The sequence below is a fragment of the Somniosus microcephalus genome, chromosome 10 (genome assembly GCF_052327205.1).
Source record: "Somniosus microcephalus isolate GS21.2 chromosome 10, FLI_Smic_1.0, whole genome shotgun sequence".
NCBI classification, from domain to species: Eukaryota; Metazoa; Chordata; class Chondrichthyes; order Squaliformes; family Somniosidae; genus Somniosus; species Somniosus microcephalus.
Genome location: NC_140996.1, coordinates 215,720,349 through 215,741,377, shown reverse-complemented (window position 1 = coordinate 215,741,377; position 21,029 = coordinate 215,720,349). Strand labels below are relative to the sequence as shown.

Genomic DNA, 21,029 nt, shown 5'->3' with positions numbered 1-21,029 from the left:
CTCGGTTACATAAAATCCCGGACAAATAAATTGCCTAAAATGAGTAAATATTCAAGAATAAGTTGTGGTCTACAGAAGAATTCTTGCCTGACAGTACCAGGAATAACATTCCATTGTTTTAAAAAGATCTTTGGTTTCAGTATGATTATCAAACAGGGGCCACTGGTTCATGGTGACTAAATAAGTCCTACTCTGTTTTCACTGGCAATATTAGCAGTGTTTTGGAGGACGCATTCTGATAAAACATCTGGTTTCCAGAAAACCAGCCTGTACCATACTTCTAATGTATAATAATCAGCGTCACAGACAATAGTGATTGAATGGGGCCTACTTTGCTGTTCACCCTAACCTAGGTGCCAGGCAGTCAAAGCACACCTGAAGTACACTCTGCCTGTAATGGCCTGAACCCACCTGTGTTTCGGGATCCTGATCATTTCCTACTCAGGATAAGGGATCAGCCATTTAAGACTGCGATAAGGAGAAATTTCTTCACTCAGAGGGTTGTGAATCTTTGGAATTCTCTACCCCAGAGGGCTGCAGATGCTCAGTCGATGAGTATATTCAAGGCTGAGATCGACAGATTTTCGGGCACTAAGGGAATCAAGGGATATGGGGATAGGGTAGGAAAGTGGAGTTTAGATAGAAGATCAGCCACGATCTTATTGAATGGTGGAGAAGGCTCAATGAGCCGTATGGCCTACTCCTGCTCTTACGTTCTTATGTACTCTTGCCGCACTCCAATCACAAGGCTGCTCCCTGGCTGAACCTTGTGCTTAGAAATGCCTGCAGCAGTATGAATGGCCACCAACATTGTCTAAAAACAGCAGCGAAAAGGCTGAAAGATCCATGGGGTGCCTATAAAATATTGGTGTCATTGTTCTTTGATGTAATGTTTTCCTGACTGACCTGTTTGGACACCATTCACACCTTTGATTGCGGTGATTATCTCTCTGCCGAGGTGTGATAAATGGCAGTTAGAAAGATTACCTGTAAACATCTGACATTATTCTCTGACTATATAAGCTGTGTCTTTATGCATTTCTCCACTTCACCTGACGAAGGAGCAGCACTCCGAAAGCTTGTGATTTCAAATAAAGCTGTTGGACTATAACCTGGTGTTGTGTGACTTCTTACATTCGTCCACCCCAGTCCAACACCGGCATCTCCACACTATAAAATATTACTTACTTTTTTTAGGGGGCCTCCCTTGACTTGTTGCCGACCCCCATCAGGGTGGGGCAGGTACATAGACTACTGTCTACTTCTTCTGCCACCCCTTCAAAATGGGTGTGCTTTTGGCAAACCCCAGAGGGAAATGACGCGGGAGGACCGCCAACACCCCATCCCAACTTGTTTCAATGGCAGCCCTTTGCCTGTGCCCGCTGTGGGCACAGCTACTCTCCCTGTCCTCAAGCAAAGCCTCAGATATCCTACGGCAGTGCCAAGGGGGGGCAGCGGCCCGACATCATGGCTCTCTGAACCTTTTTCCTCCCATCTGGGGCCTGAGTATTCCCTAGGTGCAATGGAGAGGTAAATTGTGCTCAGGAAGTCAAATTCAGTTTTTGCTACAGGGGATTTCCAGATTTTATTGGTACTTGGCAGATAACATTCCTTGCTGCCATCAGTTTTTTTTCCATGAGAAAAATGAAAAACAGTTATCTTGATTATCAGATAAAAGAATATGTAAGTCCACATGAACAGAAGATGACAGAAATGCCAGCATCAGAAATACCAATATCGGACAAACCAATATCAGAAAAATGAATATCATAAATACAGATAGTAGCAATATTAACACCAATAGTATAAATGCTGCTATGAGAAATATCAATGAGAACTATTAATACCAATAACAGAAATATTAAGATTAGAAATATTAATTTGTAGCACCCTCGCCTCTGAGTCAGAAGGTGGTGGGTTCAAGCCCCACTCCAGACACTTGAGCACAAAAATCTAGGCTGACACTCCAGTGCAGTGCTGAGAGAGTGCTGCACTGTCGGAGGTGCCGTCTTTTGGATGGGACGTTAAACTGACGTCTGCTCTCTCAGGTGGACATAAAAGATCCCGTGGCACTATTCCGAAGAAGAGCAGGAGGGAGTTATCCCCGGTGTCCTGACCAATATTTATCCCTCAATCGGCATCACTAAAACAGATGATCTGGTCATTATCACATTGCTGTTTGTGGGACCTTGCTGTGCACAAATTGGCTGCCGCGTTTCCTACATTACAACAGTGACTACACTCCAAAAAGTATTACATTGGCCATAAAGCGCCTTGGGACGTCCGGTGGTCATGAAAGGTGCTATAGAAATGCAAGCCTTTCTTCTTTCTTTAATACCAAAACCAGAGGACACAGATTTAAGGTGATTGGCAGAAGAACCAAAGACGACATGAGGAAAAACTTTTTTACGCAGCGAGTGGTTAGGATCTGGAATGCACTGCCTGAAAGGGTGGTGGAAGCAGACGCAATCATGGCTTTCAAAAGGGAATTGGATAATTACCTGAAGGAAAATAATTGCAGGGCTACGCGGAAAGGGCGGGGCAGTGGGACTAGCTGAAGTGTTCTTGCAGAGACCTGCACGGGCTGTAACCATTCTAGGATGAATACTGATACCAATAAAAAAAGTATTAATACCGATAACATAAATACTAATACGAGAAATACTAATACCAATAGCAGAAATACTCATCACAATATCAGAAAATATAGCAAAAATATTAATATATGTAACAGAAATACCAGTAACAGACTATTCCAGTATCTGAAATAGGAATAGCAGAGATACTGAGAGCAGAAGCATCCAGTTGTCCATTTAGCAGCGAACCAATGTTGTAAACATTCAGCTATCTCCCCATAACATCCTGGGCAGATAATGAGGACCAGGCTTGCCTGCCGCTGCTTTAAGTGAAAAGCACAGAGCTACCAGCGGCAGAACCCAAAACAGTCACATTGAAAAAGCGCCGACTTAAGGACAGAGCGGAAAGATGGTCTGAACATTAAAAAGAATACGCGTGTTATAGGAAAGAGAGAGAGAGAGATTAAAACAATAAATATCCATCAGTGTGAGACCTCCCCTCTCCAATACTGAGAGGCGAGATCTGTAATACTTACTGACTGGATCCCAGGCACAGATACGGCGGGAGACTCTGCTGTTGCTGTGTGATGTCCCAGGGGTTAAGTCTCCAGAGATCTGTTCAGCTGGTTGGGAAAAAAAAGTGGGTGGCACTTGTATTCCAGGAAAAATAAACCAGGCGGAAAGAAAATTGACCCGCAGCCCAGTGACTCACTGCTCACACAGTCCCGCGGTGCGTTGCTAATAACTTGTGGAAGCAGGTTATAGGTGCAGTAACTGAACCTGCAGCTTTATTCACCGTCACACTGCTTTGCGCGACATTATGCAATGCGGAGAGACTCGTAAGTTCTGGGGAAGACTGCGAATCACACGCGTGGTATGCAACTGTTTGTAGAGTTTGTAGATTGCAATCTTCTAAATGTTACAAAATCTAATCGCAGACTTGTAGGACTGCGCATTTAGCGCCTACGACGGCGTAAAACATCCCAAGACGCTTCACAGGAGCGTTATAATAATCATAATCAACTTTATTGTCATTGTTAGTGCGCAAGTGCAGTACAACGAAATGTAGGCTTGCGGCTCCCGAGAGTGTACATTTAGATTAAGACATTTAAACATTCAACATACATTTGGCTGGTAATGCATTAACATAAACATAACCATAATAAAGTGCATTGGCAGATGTGCAGGCTTTAGAGTTTATTTGTGGAGTTCAGTAGGATGACAGCCCTGGGAAAGAAGCTGTTCCTAAATCTGGTCGTACGGGTGCGAATGCATCTGTAGCGTCTCCCAGATGGCAGGAGGGCGAACAGACTGTGGCTGGGGTGGGTTGGGTCTTTGATGATGGACCGTGACCTCTGTAAACAGCGTTTCTGGTATATGTGCTCTATGGTCGGTAGCCGGGTGCCGGTAATGCGTTGGGCAGTTTTGACTAAATTTGGCACCAGGCCACAGAGGGAGATGTTGGGCAGGTGCAGGTAGGCGGTCTGAAAGGAGGAGAGAGGGAGGGTGTGGAGGTTCAGGGAGGGAATTCCAGAGCTGAGGGTCTGTACAGCTGAAGGCACGGCCGCCAAGGGTGTGGCGGGGGGGGCGAAAGAAATCGAGGATGCGCAGGAGGCGAGAGTTGGAGGAACGCAGAGTTCTCGGAGGGTCATGGGGCTGGAAGAGGTTACAGAGATAGGGAAGGGCGAGGCCATGAAGGGATTTGAACACAACAGGGCTAGAAATTGGGCTCCTTTGCGCCTCCCGTTAGCGCTTCCGGGGGGCGCTAACGGGGCACAAATTTTTTTGCGACCGGGCGCGGCGATATCAACACCTCCTGCTAAATTCGGCGGGAGTTTTGCAGCAGCGGTAAGACATTGCGCAATCTCCTGTGCCCGGAGATCGTGACGTCATTGCCGTGCGCAGCGCTCCGGTAACGCCCCGGACGAAAAATTCCCTCTCGCCCCCTGCTTGTGCGCCTGCCGTTAACAACGATAGGTAGAGGAGGCGGCTTTCAGTCGGATGTCCCCTGGAGGAACGCTAATTAAAGGCGTCCACATCCGGTTTAGTTTTCTTCAGCTAACAATGCTGCATTGTTAATTTCACATAGGCAAAGAGGTCTTTTGATTGATTTCAGTGTTTTGCTCCTCTTCTCCTTCCTCACTCTCAGTGGGGGGCTCAAGGACAGGCTAGTCATCTGGTTGCTGATTCTCTGAAAGCATCAAGGCACAACACTCGCGTTAAGGTGAGGGCAGGGGGGTAGGAATGGAGCAAGGATTTCAGACATTCTCAGGAGGTAGAAAGATCTGCGATGTGAGGGGGAAGTGGGGTGAGAGAAGGAGAGGGGCTGAAGATAATCGTTTTTGCCCCCAATGGGATCGACGTCGCCGACGGCCACGGTGCCCACCACCTGCTGCCCAATGAGTCGCAGCGCTCACTCCGCAAGGTCTGAGAGCTGCTGGAGCTGCGCATCACCCTCGCCTGTTCTCTGCTGCACCCTCCTATTGTGGGCCATCTTGGCCTACAAGAGAAACAAATGTGTTTGAGTCAGAGTCCAGCTATGTGTTTGGGAGATATGCCTGTCGTCATTGAATAGCTGTGATTGTGGGCAAGGCGTGAGATGTGGGTGTGAGTTTGAGTAGGGGCAGATGTTTGGTGGGTGAGTGGTGGTGGTGTGGTTGTTTGCGCAGTGTGCACAGACTGAGGTTCAGATGCTGGTTTGTAGGAGCTGTTGAAGCACGTACTCACCCTGACCACCCGACTGAGGTCGGTGAATTTCTTGCGACACTGTGTCACAGAATCACAGAATCACAGAAACCCCACAGTGCAGATAGAGGCCATTTCGGCCCATCGAGCCTGCACCGACATATATCCCACCCGATCCCCGTAACCCCTACACCAACACATATCCCACCCTATCCCCGTAACTCCACGTATTTAATCCCCCTAACACTAAGGGTCAATTTATCATAGCCAATCATCCTAACCCGCACATCTTTGGACTATGGGAGGAAACCGGAGCACCCGGAGGAAACCCACGCAAACACGGGGAGAATGTGCAAACTCCACACAGACAGTCACCCGAGGCCGGATTCGAACCCGGGTCCCTGGCGCTGTGAGGCAACAGTGCTAACCACTATGCCACCGTGTCAGGCTGCGTTCCACCACACTACTGGTCGAGACCTCCTGGGCCACTTCCCTCCACATTGCCCTGAACACCTGAGGCGATGGCCTCCTTCCAGTGCCCGGGAACAGCACTGCCCTCCTTCGCTCCACTCCAGCCACCAATGCCTCCAAGGCCTCGTCTGTGAATCGACGAGCTCTCTCCCTGGGAGTGGGAACAGCCATAGCCATCAGGGGATTCACTTGCTCGCAGGTCGTCTTAGAGCCAGCAATGCTGAAAATGAGCATCTGCACAATAATGCAACTTCCCCTTTAAAAGCTGGAAGGAGCCAATGTGAAGGATCATTGCTGAATGCATTGCACCTGAAATTCATTAGCGCTTTATTGGTAGCATCCCTGTAGCACCCCACTGAGGTCATTAGTGCTTGATTTAGCGCCCCACCTCCTTCCTGGGGTGCTAACACCCAGTTTACTAGAAGTTCAGAATCCTTATCGCCTGGTGCTAAATTTTCAAAATTTCGCAAATTAGCGCCCCAAACGGGGCACTACCCAATTTCACCAGCTGAGAATTTTAAATTCAATGCCTTGGTGGACCGTGAGCCAATATAGGTCAGCGAGCACCGGGGTGATGGGTGAACGAGACCTAGTGCCAATAGTTTGATTTTTGCAGGTCGTGCTGTCGACTGAGAGCCTCGCCCTTCGGCTGGGTATTTCAGAGAATCTCGGCCCGCTGCTCATTATATCTTGATGAGGGCGAAGCTCCACTATTCTCTGGGCAATGAAGAACCGCCTAAATTCAACCCAATTCTGCCCCCACATAAATTGGAAGTGCAAACCCCGGTCCTCCCTAACCTTTCCAGTTGAAATAATTGATCTACATAAAAACAGTCCCTTCACTATTTTATAAACCTCAGAGGTGCCGTCTTTTGGCCCCGTCTGCTCTCTCGGGTTGATGTAAAAGAACCCATAGCCACTATTTCGAAGAAGAGCAGGGGAGTTATCCATGGTGTCCTGGCCAATATTTATCCCTTAATCAACATCACTAAAACAGATTATCTGGTCATTAATAAATGGCTGTAAAGTGCTTTGGTCCCTCTGTCCCTGCACACTCTTTAAAACGGTGCTATTAAGTATATATTGCCTCTCCCGGTTCCTTCTGCCAAAATGCATCACCTCACACTTCTCTGTATTAAATTCCATCTGCCACTTGTCTGCCCATTCTGCTAGCCTTTCTATGTCCTGTTGCAGTCGATTGGTATCATCCTCATTGTCACACCACCAAGTTTGGTGTCATTGGCAAATTTAGAAATTCTACTCTGTATTCCAATATCCAGGTCATTTATATATATTTAAAAAAAGCAGTGGCTCCAGCACTGACCCTTGGGGAACACCCCTGTCTACCATCCTCCAGTCTGAAAAACAGACATTTACCACAACTCGCTGTTTGCTGTCCTTAAGCCAATTCCTTATCCAAACTGCCACGGACCCACCTATTCCATGAGCCTCAAATTTGTTAACCAGCCTTCTATGCAATACTTTGTCAAATGCCTTCCTTAAAATCCATGTAGACAACATCCATTGCATTCCCTTCATCAATCCTCTCTGTTACTTCATCAAAAAGTTCAATTAGATTAGTCAAACACGATCTTCCTTTTACAAATCCATGTTGGCTCTCCTTAATTAGCTGAAACCTCTCCTAGTGCCCGTTAATTTTTTCCTTGATTATTGTTTCTAAAGCTTTATCCACCACTGATGTTAAACTGACCAGCCTGTAGTTACTAGGATTGTCCTTATACCCTTTCTTCTACAATGGTGTTACATTTACCAATTTCCAATCCTCGGGCAACCCCCCTGCATCTAGGGAAGATTGGAAAATTATAGCAAGCCCTTCCGCTATCTCCTCCCCCAATTCCCTTAGCAACCCAGGATGCAAGCCATCTGGACCAGGCGACTTGTCCACTCTAAGCATACCCAGCCTTTCTAGTACAACCTGTCTATCACTTTTCACCCCTTCCATTGCTTCTATCTTTTCCACTTCTACTGATATTTTGTCAGAATCCACCTCCTTAGTAAACACCGATACAAAGTACTCACTGAGTATTCTAGCCTTGCCCTGCGCCTCTAAGCATATATCACCTTCTTTGTCTCTAATAGGCCCCACCCCGCCTCTTACTACCCGCTTACTATTTACCTGCCGGTAGAAGATTTTTGGGTTCCCTTTTATGTTAACCGCCATTCTACTCTCATATTCTCTCTTTGCCAATCTTATTTTCATCTTCACTTCCCCTCTCAACTTATAGTATTTGGTCTGGTTTTCCCTTGATGAATTCACCTGACATGCATCATACACCCTCTTTTTTTGTTTCATCATCTTCTCAATCCCCCTCGTCATTCAAGGAGCCCTTGCTTTGGTTCCCTTACTCTTCCCTCTTGTTGGAATGTACCTAGCCTGTACTTGGAACATCTCCTCCTTCAAGATCACCCATTGTTCCATTACACATTTTCCTGTCAGTCTTTGGTTCCATTTTAACCTGGCTAAATCCTTTCGCATCCCATTGAAGTTAGCCCTATTCCAGTTTAGAAGTTCCACTCTAGATTGTTCCTTGCTCCTCTCCATTGCTAATTTAAATCTTATGATACGATGATCACTCGTACCCAAGTGTTCTCCCACAGACACTTGGTCGACCTGGCCCACCTCATTCCCCAGCACCAGATCCAGCAATGCCTCCTTCTAAGTTGGGCCAAGAACATATTGGTCAAGGAGTCATAGAGTCATAGTCATACGGCACAGAAGCAAGCCATTCGGCCAATCAAGTCCGTGCCGGCCCTCTGTAGAGCAATCCAGTCAGTCCCATTCCCCCGCTCTATCTCCGTAGCCCTGCAAGTTTATTTCCCTCAAGTGCCTATCCAGTCTCCCCTTGAAAACTTTGAGTGTCTCCGCTTCTACCACTTCCATCAGCAGCGAATTCCACGTCCTCACCACTCGCTGCATAAAAAGGATTTTTCCTCACATCCTCCCTGTATCTCTTGCCCAAAACCTTAAATCTGTGTCCCCTAGTCCTTGTACCATCAACTAGTGGGAACAGCGTTTCCCCGTCTAGCCTATCCAAACTCGTCATAATCTTGTACACCTCTATCAAATCACCCCTCAACCTCCTTTGCTCTAATGAAAACAAATCCAGCTTCTCCAACCTGTCCTTGTAGCTAAGATCCCCCATCCCCGGAACCATTTTAGTAAATCTCCTCTGCACCCTCTCAAGGGCCTTCACATCCTTCCTAAAGTTTGGTGACTAGAACTGGACGCAATACTCAGTTGTGGCCTAACCAGCGCTTTATAAAGATTCAGCATAACTTCCCTACTTTTGTACTCAATACCTCTATTTTTGAAGCCCAAGATCCCATATACTTTGCTAACCACTCTCTCAATATGTCCTGCCATCTTCAGGGACCTATGCACATTAACTCACAGGTCCCTGTGTCCCAGGAAATTCTCCTGAACACATTTCAGAAATTCCTCCCCCGCCGTTCCCTTTACCCTAGCATTATCCCAATCGATATTTGGGTAATTAAAGTCCCCCAGTATCACCACTCTATGGGGGGAAAATTTGGTTGCTTTGCACCTCTCGTTAGCGCCCTAACAGGGCAAAACAACTTGTGCCCGGGCGCGCGCCACCAACGCCTCCTGCGAAATTCAGCGTGAGGTTAGCGCGGCGGTAACCGTTAGCGCCCCATGGCACTGTGCCGCCAGCGATGATGTCATCACCGTGCACAGCACCCCGCTCGCGTCCCGGTCGCGATCTTCGGTAACGCTCCCTGACTTACCGCCGGAAACTATGTCCGACGGGATCAGGGGGGCCTACCTGCAGCCAGGGCGGTGCAAATTAAAGGCGAGATGTCGGGCGGCCATTTTTGTTGCTGGCCGCCTGCCAGCACCTGCCCCCGTTGCCATTCCCGGCCTCCTGAGCAGCATTCCCGCGGCGTGCCGACTGCGCTCCTTGAGCCCGGCACTTCTCTTGACTGCTGGGCTCTTTTGCCAGCACTCCAATCCCTGGTGGCCCAGCTGGGCCCCGGGTCACGCTGCTCTAGGCCCCTCCCTTTTAAGAAGGGGGGGAAGGCTGGCAGTACCACGGCGCGACGTGCTGCAGCGCGTGGAGCTGCGGCATATAGCGCCGCAATATTCCCTTGCAGCGTCCCAAGAGGAAGGCGGGGCACTTCCAGTAGCGCCCCGCTTCCCTCTTGGGGCACTACCGATAAATTTCGGCTGCGGGGGCGCTAATTTTCAGTACTGGACTAGCAACCCAGACATGGCTACTTTTAGCGCCCCGGCGAAGTTAGCGCCCCAAAGGGGGCGCCACTCAATTTTTCCCCCTTCTAGCTCTTGCATATCTCTGCGATTTCCCTGCAGATTTGCTCCTCTACCTCCCTCTCACTATTTGGAGGACTGTAGAATACCCCCAATAGCATGATCATGCCCTTTTTGCTCCTCAGCTTTAACCAAATGGATTCTGTCCTTGCCCTCTCAAGAGCATCCTCCCATTCCAGCACTACAATGTCTTCCTTAATCAGCACTGCCACCCCACCTTCCTTTTTTCCTATCTTTTCTGAACACCTTGTACCCTTGAATATTAAGTGCCCAGTCCTCACTGTTTTTAAGCCACGTTTCCGTTATTGCCACAACATCATATTGCCACATGGCTAATTGTGCTTGTAGTTCACCAACCTTATTCCCCACACTTTGTGCATTTACGTACATGTATTCTAAACCCAGTTTTGATTAAAGGTGTCAGGTTTTCTTCCCTGAAGGACATTAGTAAGTTAGCTATATTTTTACAACAATCCAAAGGCTTTCATGGTCATTCGTCTGGCACTAGCCTACAGATTACCAACTTTATCAAATTCAATTTCATAACTTGTCGTGGTGAGATTTAAGCTTGCCATGTCTGGGTTGCTAGTCCAGTACCATAACCAGCAGGCTAACATATCCTCAATTTTCCATTGTGTCTCATTTTACAAAAAATGCCTGGAAAAAACTCCAGTTTGAGCTCTTGTCATTTGTAAGCATCAGCGCAGTCCCCAAGGATTTTTGTATGTTTGTTACTGCTGATTGACCAGCAGCCTGTTTGGAGAAGATGGGAGGGGCCCAGGTGTTTGTAATGGACAGGAGATTCCAGCCAGGCCTACAAACTGATTACGGGAGAATGTGTGAGCAGACAGAGTTCTCTGGGAAACAATGGGCCCGAGTAGGTGACTCATACGGTAATGGGCAGAAGATGGAGGGCCATTGCAAATTAATGGGAAACCACTTAACCCAGGATCGGGTGGAAAGTGCAGCCCATCATCTACCATTAACACCAGCACCTAGATGGGATAGCCCCAAAATGCGGGAAACCAGACAAAAAAGGGTCATTAAAAAGACATCACTGCAATACACAGACCTTAATGAACTTTTAGGGTATAAGAGAAGGCAGCTTTGGCCATTCTCGCTCTCTCTCGCTTGCTCTCCCCTTCGCGTGCCCTCATCTCTGAACCAAGAACCGAGCACTCCGTCCAAGACGGAGAGAAGAAACCACCATGAGCGACAAGAGCCTCGCCTTGCTCTTCGACTGTAGGAACGAACCTCAAAACTGGGACTTGGATACTGCATCGGCGATACGGAACCAGGAGACACGCACTACACAGGGAAGCAGCGAGCAAGAAAACGGACAGTCGGGGTGAGCATTGTCCCACCACCGGTACTGTGGGAGGGGGTGTTGTGTGTCCCAACCAATCCAGAGGGGCTCAGTGGGGAGGTTCTGTGTGTATTATACAGTGTATGTTTCGGGGTTTGTGGGACAAGTCCATGTTGTACACTGTATAGCAACACAGTGTGATTTTAGGCATATTAATATGAGACAGGGGCCTGTTCGACGGGCCAAGTTGTATTATTGTACTGTTTGTTTTACACCACCAGGCATTTTACGTACTGGAGGCAGGTGTGTGTTAACTTTATTAAACACCATACGGTTGAGTCTGAAAAGCTTGTCTGTGTTCCAGTTCTGTTCACCGTAATTCCTGTCATCTAGAACTAAGTAGGAGAGGTGATTCGAACCACCAAGGCAAACCACCTACAGAATTGGCGACCACGGGCAGGACGATAGGTTGTGTGAACAGGATCATGGAAAGTTTAGAGGACAAGAGATCTGCAATGGGTTCAGAATTTCCTCCTGTGTGTTTGGTAAAGTTAATGTGTTTCAGCAGTGGGTGCTGGAGATGTTGCGTTCTGACAGTCCTCAGGATAGGGCTGCGGAATGGACAGGGAGCAAGGAGCATAAAACGTCGAAGGAAAAAGAGATTTGGCTCCTGTGCCTGCAGAAACAGGTCCAACTGCTCAGGGAGCAGGTTGGAAAGCTGCAGGGCGAGCTCAGGGAATCAGAAGAAAAGTCAGACGCAAGGGGGCTAGTGGGTAATAGACTAGTGGAGGAGCTGCGCGAGGAAAGACAGGAGAAATGCGTACAGGAGGAAACCACCCGTAACACCGGGGAGTACCTGCAGTGCCAGGTCACCGAGGCCAATCTCAATGAGCAGGCTGTACGGGAGGAGAACGCCCGCTTAATGGGTAAAGTTGATGGGCTAGAGGGGCAGCTTAGAGACATAAAGGCAGCCTACAGGGTAGCCAGGAGCAGGGGGTACCAGGATTTAAACTACAGGCCCTGCGAGGAAAGGATAAAAAGTCTGACCCCAGCCCTGTCCAAAGCTAGAGGGATGGTTTGCTTAACAACCCCGGGGGAAGCTCGGGTGGACTGGGAAGAGGAAAGGCAGGGGTCTGAGGATTGGGTCTGGGAGAGGGAAGCCCGACCGGCGCCGGAAACACCACCGGGACCGATGTGTCCTCTGCGGCAGCAAAAGTACAGTCCGCCCGCACAAAACGGTGCTCAGGGCCCGCTGCAGAGCGATTACGTGGTCCCGTTTACCACCCCACAACTGCAGGCTATGATAGCAAGCATGCCCAAATTAAGAAAAGAAGGGGACCCCTCCGTTCACTTCATGGAAGTGGAGCAAATTGGGGGGATCAATGGGTGTCGTGAGGGCGAAACTCACAGGCTGTTACTATTTTCCCTGGATGGAAAATTGTACCAGGCCCTGTCCGCAGCCACCAAACTGTGGCAGGGAACCACGGCAGATTTTGTAGGGGGTGGCATGTGCCCAGTCAGCTCTGCCCCTGACTGTCTCTGAGCGGTTTGAATCGCTCCCACACCCCTGGGTTCTAGACACCGGACTTAGGTACAGGCGGCGATACAGAAATAGAGTAGACAATTGGTTTGGTACAAGAAAACCGTAATTTTATTAAAAGGCACAACAATATTACAATACTGGAAAAATCACTAGAATAATTACAGGCATACAAAATTACACTTAGTTGGGAATGGGGAACACATGGCACAACGAGGGAACAATCACGTTAATAATCCCCCCTACCCTTGTCCCCACCCCCAATACCTAACTAGATTGAGCTAAGAGGGGCCAGGGATTTATGCTCACCAATGGGGTTTCCTTGACAGTTCAAAACCTGTCGATTAAGCCGGTTGTGGTTTTGGGGTTCGCTCTTTGTGTCCTTTGGGGCCTGCCATCGTCACGTGGTCCCAGGGCGCGTCTCGATTAAGCCGGTTGTGGTTTTGGGGTTCGTTCTTTGCGTCCTTTGGGGCCTGCCATCGTCACGTGGTCCCAGGGCGCGGCGGTGGAGTCGTTCGGGTAATGTACCCCCTTTTCCTCAGTTTGCAGAGTAAAGTCTTTATTGGGTACTTTACCTTGCAGGATGGTTGTTCTTCTGGTGGTGGTCGTTGGATTTCGTTGCGGCTGGGCTCGGTTGGTGGCCTTTGGGGTCGGCTCAGTCGTGTAAGGCTGCGGTTGCGGCCTAATTGTCCTCAGTTATTTCCTCGAACTTGCTATTTGGCTCTATTCCTCAACGTACCCCGATGGCATGCTTCTCCTGAGCGACCGGTGGGCCTATAATTATACAGGTCCTCCATTCCCTTATCTGCGCACCAAATCAGGTCAGTTCTTTTTTTAATTTTTGGCGGGCTCGTCTAATGTGTTTACAGTTGTGGTGTATGTACCTTTAAGCGCCCCTGTGTACTGTAATGCCGGTAGTGGCCACTCGGGCTATATAAGCCTGTATAGTGTCTTGTATCTTTTAGTTCACCTCCAGACTTTGTTCAATAAACACCTGTAAACCAACTCCTGCATTCCGTGTCTCCATTAACACACGGATACAACAGTGGCGATGAACTGGAAATGGACTTACCTGCAATTCGCAGCACCTCAAGGAGATCGATTCCTCAGACGAAGGTCGAAGAAAAAAAATATATATATATAAAACTGTGGTTTCACCAGCTAGCCGGGCTGGTGGCAGGTACTGCAATAATCCTTCCTGGGCGGCGGGCTGGGGCTCGATCGGGTGGCTCTGCAGCGGGGCCAAGCAGCAAGTCGGAAGGCGGAGGCAAACAGAGACAGAGGGTGGAGCACTCGGGAGATGGCCGGCGCTGCAAAGCAGGTCGGCGTTCGGACCAAGCAGAGGGAGGGAAAAGTCCCAGAGAGTCCGGCGGGAACGAGTCTCCAACTATTAAAAATATCTGTGTAAATAAAAACCGCGGAGAACAGCGTTGTCAGCAGCGGCAGTGGCGGGAAAGCGCGGGAGGCACCATTTTTTCTCAGCAGGGAAGAAAGGAAAGCGCGGGAGGCGCCATTTTTGATTTTCAGGATGCCTAAGACTGGCAACATTACTGCTTTTGATAGTGATATAGAGGATTGGACCACATATGTGGAAAGAGTGGAGGTATATTGCACAGCGAATGAAGTAGAGGATGATAAAAAGGCATCGGTACTTCTAAATCTGATGGGCGCAAGGACATACGGGCTGTTACGAAACTTAATCACTCCAGCCAAACCAATGGACAAGAATTTTAAGGAGATTGTTGATACCCTACAGGAACACTTAAACCCAACACCGCTGCTGATAGCGGAACGATTCAAATTCTTCAGGAGGAATCAGCACAAGAATGAAAGTAACGCTGATTACCTCACCGAATTAAGAAAGCTGTCAAAGCACTGCCAATTCGGGGCAGGACTGGCAGATTCTCTACGAGACAAATTCGTCTGCGGTCTCCTAAGTGACGGAACACAAAAAAGGCTACTTTCTGAGAAAGATTTGACACTGGACAAGGCTTTCAGTGTGGCTGTATCATATGAAGCAGCAGCAAGAGGAACTGCAGAGATACAGTGAAAGCCACAGGACTTCGGCACCCATGAAATGACACGGGGTTTCAAGAGATGTTATCGCTGCGGCAGATCCACCCATGACCAGAGGGACTGCTGGTTCAAGGACAAAGCATGCAGGCAATGCGGAAAGATGGGACACATTGCACGTGTATGCTGATCTGGAAACAAAAAATCCACTGACAGAAAAAAAATCAATAAGGAAAAGTACAGAAAGGTACAAATGATGACGGACAGTAGCTCCGAAGACCAGAAGAGTGATAGCGACTCTGGAAACAAGAGACTAAGCTGTCTCAAATTACATAATGTAATTGCCAAAGAAGATTACCAGACCATTTGGGTTACCCTCACGATAGCGGGGTCCCCAGTTAAAATGGAGCTAGATACAGGATCAGCTCTCACCGTCATAAGTCGACGGGATTACGAGCGGCTATTTCCGCATATACCTTTGAAAGACACATCTATTATCTTGAAGACATATACGGGGCAGAAAGTATACCCCAGAGGGAAAATAAGGGTGCCTGTTGTATACAACGGCAAGGAAATACAGAAGTTGTATTTATACGTTCTGCAAGATGGTGGTCCACCGCTGTTGGGACGTGAATGGATCAGGAAGATACGTTTAGACTGGCACTCCATTCAGGCACTGACGGTGACCAGTAAGAAAAAAAATGATGATGACGTCATACCTGAACGATTAAAAGACATCTTGGTCAACGCCAAAGAAATGTTTCAACAGGAACTAGGAACCTTGAAAGGCGTCACCGCCTCAATAAAAGTGGAAGATGCGGCAATTCCCAAGTTTTTTAAGGCAAGGCCGGTGCCATACGCAATTCGTCCAGCAGTCGAGGCAGAGCTGGAGAATTTGGAAAAGGCAGGCGTGTTATCCAAGATAGATTGGAGCGAGTGGGCAACACCCATCGTCCCGGTCATGAAGAAAACGTTGAATAATGATAAATCTGAAGAACAGAGAAAAATTCGCATCTGTGGGGACTTCAAGGTGACTGTAAACCCGGTCCTTCACACGGTACAGTATCCTCTTCCGAGGATAGAAGATATTTTTGCCTCACTATCCGGAGGGAAACGTTTCACCAAAATTGACTTGGCACAGGCATATCTGCAGATGGAGGTTGAGGAGGCCTCTAAAAAGTATCTCACGATAAACACACACAAAGGCCTGTACCAGTACAATCGACTGGTTTTCGGAGTAGCATCAGCTCCAGCTATCTGGCAAAGAGCTATGGAGCAAGTCCTGCAAGGGATTCCGGGGTCTCAATGCTACCTAGACGACATCCTCGTAACAGGAGAAAACGACAACGAGCACCTTGCCAATTTGGAGCAGGTGCTCACTAGGCTGAGAGAACGGGGCCTACGAGCAAATCGCCCCAAGTGCAAATTTTTCCAGAAACAAATATCATATTGTGGCCATATAATTAACGAACAAGGGTTGCATAAGTCACCTGAAAAAATTGAAGCGGTCATAAAAGCCCCAGCACCTGAAAATGTCTCACAATTAAGGTCGTTCCTGGGATTGATAAATTACTATCATAAATTTTTACCGAACTTGTCAACTGTTCTGCACCCTCTTAACGCACTGCTACAAATGGGAGTAATTCGGAAATGGAGCGAAGACTGTAAACGTGCCTTCCATAAATGCAAAGGCTTGATCACGTCCAAGGAAGTGTTGGCTCATTACAACCCATCACTGCCAATCAGACTGGCGTGCGATGCATCCACTTACGGCGTAGGAGCGGTATTATTGCATAGATTCCCTGATGGCTCGGAGCGGCCGATAGCTTTTACGTCACGCTCATTGAACTCAGCTGAGCGTAACTATGCCCAGATCGACAGGGAAGCACTCAGCCTGGTATGGGGAGTGAAAAAATTCAACCATTACCTACACGGACAAAAATTTACCTTGTTGACTGACCATCAACCCCTCATCTCCATATTCAACCCTATAAAGGGCGTTCCCATTATGACAGCGCAAAGGCTACCGAGGTGGTCCCTTTTCCTAGGGGCACACCGATATGACATAGAATACAAAGAATCAAAACAGCATGGGAATGCTGACGGGTTATCGCGCCTACCATTGCCAACGGTAGAAGAGGCACCTACAGTGGACCCAGTGGAGATGTTCCACTCAACCATAGTGGAATGTCTACCAGTAACAAATTCTACCATTGAAAAGGAAACGAGAAATGACCCGACTCTCTCACGAGTCTACAATTTAACGGTGAAGGGATGGCCAGCACATGGCGAACCACTGTTGCCAGCATTCTCGCAAAGAAGAGAACAGCTGTCAGTGTGCCGAGGAACCTTGATGTGTGGATCCAGAGTGGTGATTCCACCCAAACTCCAGGATAAAGTGCTAAAGGAGCTTCACGAGGGCCATCTGGGTGGAGTGAAAATGAAGAACCTAGCCAGAGCGTTTGTATGGTGGCCAGGTATCGATGGAGACATCGAAGAAATGACCAAGAGCTGCCTAGGATGCCAGAAGGTCCAAAACGCCCCACCACAAGCCCCTCTACATCCATGGGAGTGGCCCTCATCTCCATGGCAAAGGGTACACATCGGCTTTGCTGGTCCATTTATGGACTCAATGTTCTTAATCGCGGTTGATGCACACTCCAAGTGGCCGGAGGTAATAAAGATGTCCTCCACCACCACGGAAAAAACCATCACAGTATTAAGGACCATATTTGCCAGGAATGGGCTTGCCTGAACAGATCTGTTCTGATAATGGACCGCAATTTGTGTCCGACGAATTCAGGAAGTTCTTAAAAAAACAATGGGGTTAAGCACTATACGTCCGCCCCATACCATCCCGCCACCAATGGATTTGCTGAAAGGTTTGTCCAGACCTTCAAGAAGGCCATAAAGGCCATGGGTAATGAAGACATAAATCTACAACATAAGGTAGATAATTTCTTGTTTGCATGCAGGAATGCAACACATATGGTTACAAACCAAACTCCCGCCATGATGTTTTTCAATAGAAGACTAAGATGCCAGCTGGATTTGATCAAGCCAAACATCAGAAGGGATGTAGAGAACCGGCAATTTCAAGGCATGAATGAAAGGCCAACTAGAACCTTCCAGATAGGTCAACAAGTTTTGGCCCGGGACTACCGTACCGAGAAATGGCAGCCTGGAACTTGGACCGCTGATGTATACCGTGGACATTGGAGAAAGCATAGTAAGGCGCCATGCTGACCAAATCATAGAGTCATCCGAAAAGGGACAACCTACACCACAACTCTATATGCCTAATGATGAAGCAGAGATACCCATAGTATCTACCTCCGATCCGGTGATACTGGAACCAGATGAACCCGACACTGGCATTCAAGCCGAATCGACCTTGCCAAAAGAACCTACTACACCACCGAAAACTACTACACCACCGAGGCATTATCCGGACCGAGTCAGGAAGCCTCCAGAGCGACTGACTTATAATTGATTAACTGCAGCAAATGTGTAGATTATTGTTCTTGTAAACATGTTAATTAATGATTGCTTAAAATGTTATGTACTGGTTGTCTAAAAGGGGAGGAATTGTGGTTTATGTACCTTTAAGAGCCCCTGTGTACTGTAATGCCGGTAGTGGCCACTCGGGCTATATAAGCCTGTATAGTGTCTTGTATCTTTTAGTTCACCTCCAGACTTTGTTCAGTAAACACCTGTAAACCAACTCCTGCATTCCGTGTCTCCATTAACACACGGATACAACAGTCATTCACCTTAACGGCTTTTGGGGCGGTTGTCTCCTGGTTTTAACGGCTTCAATATCCTGGCTGTTTGTCATTTATGAATGTTTAATCGTCTTTTCCTGGTTTGGTGGCTCCTTTGAGCGGTCACCAATTATGTATGCAAAAAGTTAATGGCCTCAAGATTACGTCAGTTAACTGTTTCGAGATGAAAAATGCACATTCTGTGTTTACCTAGCTGTCTGGCTTTAGCAAAATGACAAAGTCTTCCACACAGATCCATGCATGTTAGGTTTCGTTTCAGGATTTGAATGGGCCTGCCTTTGGCCGGGCCTTGCTTTCTAAAGTCCTGCTGGCCTCGGTCACGAGGTTTCAGAAGCCATTTTCTTTCGGGTACCCTTTTTAATAACTTGTCCAAACAGGGTCCCTTTATCCATAACTTTTGGAGAATGTGGGAATTTTGAGAACCCTACAATTTAAAGGAGGAAATCCTGAGAGCCATGGGACATACCCAGGGTAGTCCGTTCTCCCGAGTGGAGAGAACGCTGCAGCTGGCTGGCGAAGCACCACAGGCATTCGCAGACAGGCTATGGCCAGTATACGAAAAGGCCACGGGTGGGATACTAGACAGGTTACAGCTGCAAGGGGGCCCCAGGAATCACTGGCTCAGGACCCTCATGGCAAACAGTTTGCCACGAATAAGGGCAAAAGCAGAAGCCTAGTTTGACTCCGAGGACTTGGCGAATACGGAGGCCGATGTGCTCCGTAAGATGAACATGGCCTTTAAAACCGGTTCAGAGGAGGAGGTCAAACCCATAAAGGCAAGGTACATGAGATAAAGGCCAGTGAGGGTAGCAAGCAGGAATGGCGTCAGGAAGGGGTTAGTGCAGAAAAGGCAAGGACATGTTTCGGGTGTGGGAAGACGGGACACTGGAGGCAAGAGTGCCCGACCCAGATAAAGGGGCAAGGCCGAGGGGATCCTCTGGTGCAAAAGGCACAGAGTGTCGAGGCGAAGGGGGCGACTGGGGAACCGTTTGACGTTCTGGGGGCTGCCCTTCGGACGGTTTTTGTTCAGGAGAAAGGGAGGGCGGATGCTGCCGCAAGCGGTGTGATCCCCACCGCTCCCGTATACCCAACACCCTGACTAGAACGCGCCCAGCCTGAGTACCTGTGTCCGCTCATGGACGATGAGTGGGGCAGACCTTGTGTGAAGATGGGGGTGGAGACGGTACACGGGAAGTACTTGGTGGACACTGGGGCCTCGAGCATGGTGATCCATTCAAGGGACCCGACCAACTCACCCTGGTCTAGCAGGATCCCATTCAGTCTCATGGGGTTCACAGGGAACGAGCAGGCGGGGGCAATGTCCAATCCTTTGGCCATAGATTTAGGATCCCTCCACACCAAGTGGAAATGCATCCTAATAAAGTGGGAACAGCCAGGGTCAGGAGTCCTAGGGGCCGACTTTATGTTAGCCCATCATATAATAGTGGATTTGAGGAATCACAGCCTTTGGGGAGCGGTGAGCTCCGATAAGGAGGGAGAAGTTATAGTAATCCCTAAGGACGAGTAAGGAAGGAGTAGTGTGTGCACGATGAAGCCTAAGGAGAGTTACGACCTGAAGCAATTGGTCAGTAATACCCCAGCCAAGTATCAGGTGAATGTGAGAGACAATCTCGCATCGTTCGCCACGCACAAGCACGACTGTGCCAGGTGACAGGGGTAGAAGTCCGAGTACACGGGGACCCCATGTCACGGCCACAAAAGCAGTATCATTTGCCCAGAGAGGCAGAAGCCGACTTGGAAACGGCACGGGGATCCCTGGTAGAACAGGAGTTGTTGAGGCCGATAGCCACCCACGTGAACTCACCACTCTGGCCAGTTAGGAAACCCGACCAGTCGTGGAGGGCCACCGTGGACTATCGGGTGCTCAATAAAAACATCCCAGCCTGGGCGCCCACAGTCACGGCTGTTGCCGATCTGATAGGGAGCATTCCAGCGACCGCAACCACTTTCACGGTGCTGGATATTGCCAATGGGTTTTGGTCGATTCCTCTAAAAAGGGAAGACCAATACAAGTTTGCCTTTACTTTTAAAGGGCAACAGTACACCTGGACATGCCTTCCCCAGGGTCTTCATAACAGCCCTCCCATATTCCACCAGTGTATGGAGGACGCCTTAAAGGGTTTTAGCCAACCTCAGCAGCTAGTACAGTATGTGGACAACTTGCTTTTGTTCTCTGCTGAGGGGGAGGAGCATGGGCCACTGCTTCCGAGCTGCTCGAGCTGCTGAGGGAGGCCGGGTTTAAAGTAAACCCGAAGAAAGCCCAGGTCGGCTGCGGGGTGAAAAGAAAGGCAGTACAGGAGTTACCAGTCTCCAAGGACGTAAC

General features: G+C 48.5%; 1 protein-coding gene across 1 annotated transcript in view; it reads right to left on the bottom strand.

Moving 5' to 3' along the window:
* LOC147112088 (interleukin-13 receptor subunit alpha-1-like) overlaps positions 1-3,361 on the bottom strand; it is a 63,792-nt gene extending 60,431 nt beyond the window's left edge. The window contains exon 1 of the mRNA XM_085999602.1: positions 3,113-3,361. The gene's annotated coding sequence lies outside the window, so the exon portion shown is untranslated. The remainder of the gene's footprint in view (positions 1-3,112) is intronic.
* Between the last annotated feature and the right edge of the window lie 17,668 nt (positions 3,362-21,029).